Source organism: Oryx dammah, unplaced genomic scaffold (genome assembly GCF_014754425.2).
Source record: "Oryx dammah isolate SB20612 unplaced genomic scaffold, SCBI_Odam_1.1 HiC_scaffold_14, whole genome shotgun sequence".
Classification (NCBI taxonomy): Eukaryota; Metazoa; Chordata; class Mammalia; order Artiodactyla; family Bovidae; genus Oryx; species Oryx dammah.
In genome coordinates this window covers 50,415,547-50,417,202 of record NW_024070198.1, presented here as the reverse complement: position 1 = coordinate 50,417,202, position 1,656 = coordinate 50,415,547, and the positions used below count along the sequence as shown (strand labels likewise).

General features: G+C 60.6%; 1 pseudogene; it reads right to left on the bottom strand.

The window, feature by feature from the left end:
* Positions 1–316: 316 nt before the first annotated feature.
* On the bottom strand, positions 317–1,381 carry LOC120873669 (annotated as a pseudogene).
* Positions 1,382–1,656: the final 275 nt, after the last annotated feature.

The following is a 1,656-nucleotide window of genomic DNA, read 5'->3' as shown; positions in this document are numbered from 1 at the left end:
GGGAAGAAGTTGCTAGAAAGGCTGAACAAAGGGCCAGGCGCAGCTGGTGATCTACTACGTGCTTCTTGGGTCATGAAGCTGGCATTGGTCATCCCAGGATCCACCAGGGAAGGACAGGGTGAGTCTGGGAGGTTAAGGGGCTCCCTGCAAGTGGAGGAGAGACGCCCAGAGCGGGTCCCATGGTCTCACCACACAGTACAGTAGGGTGAGACCTTAGGAGGCAGGATGGGGCTTCCAGACAACAACCCTGCCCCAGTTTAGGGAAAGCCACACTGGGCCCCGCCCTCCAGGCACGAGCACCTTGCTGGGCGCGACCTCAGCAGCAGGACAGAAGCCTCCTGAGCGCCGCCCTGACCTCCATGCTTCTCAGCGAGTAGACGAGGGGGTTCCGGGAGGGGGCCACGGAAGTGCAGATCACCGACACCAGCTTGTCCACCAGCGAGCAGCTGGACGCGGGGCGGATGTAAGTGCAGACAACGGTGGAGTAGTACGAGGCGACCACCAGGAGGTGGGAGGAGCAGGCGGAGGAGCCGCGCCGCTTGCCCCGCCGAGCGCCTGCGCAGGACGCTGGCAACGACGGCCCCGTAGGACGGCGTGACCCGCGAGAAGTTCCCCACCGCCAGGAGGATGTCTGCCGTGAGGGCCGTGGTTGCATTCAGCTGGGTCGGGGCGCAGGAGAGCTTCAGCAGAGGGGGGATCTCACAGAAGAAGTGCTCCACCACGTTGGAGCGGCAGAAGGGCAGGCGAAGCGAGAGACTCGTGTTCACGCTGGTGTCGATCAGGCTGACTGTCCACACCACGCCCGCCAAGAGCGCGCACACCCGGGGGCCCATGAGGGCGCCGTAGTGCAGGGGCCGGCAGATGGCCACGTAGCGGTCATAGGCCACGGCCGAGAAGAGCAGCAGCTCGGCCCCCATGGACCACGTGAAGAAGAAGAGCTGGGCCATGCAGCCCCCATAGGAGATGGTCTTGCGTCAGGCAGGATCGGGGGCGTGCAGAGAAGGTCCACCACGGCCAGGCTGACCAGGAAGAAGTACCTGGGGGTGTGCAGGGCTGGACTGGAGCTGATGACCAGCACGATCAGCAGGTTGCCAGAGAGGGCCACTGGGTACAGAAGCAGGAAGGCGGAAAAGAGCAGCGTTCGCAGCCCAGGTGTTTCTGAGAACCCCAGAATGCAGAACTCGGACCAGCGTTCATCACAGCCCTGGAGGGTGCCAGCATGGTCCCTCTGAGACCGTGGGCTCTGTTCTGACTCGGGCTGTAGAGAAAGAGTTTTAACTTGTTTTGAGTGCTCCCTCTTGCAATTGTGTGCATGACCTACTTGGAAAGGGGATTTAAAAACTTATTTTGGTAATAAAAATGGAGCTTTGCATTCCTGATAACTGTGGGATAATTATCAGGATTGTGGGATAATTCTGGGAACATTCAGTGAGAGCGACTGCCCCCTGAGGTGGGGAGAAGCTGAAATCCCCACCCCTCTCTGCCAGTGCAGGACTGAGATGGCCACTCACAGACGTTCCCAGGCCCTGATTCCTGGTCAGTGTGCAAGGATTGTGCTTCTCTAGCCCTCATGGAGCACATGTGGGGTGGGGCTGGAGTGGACTTCCAGGGGAACCCTGGGGAGGGGGGTTCTGGCCTCTGTCTCCTATTTGAAAG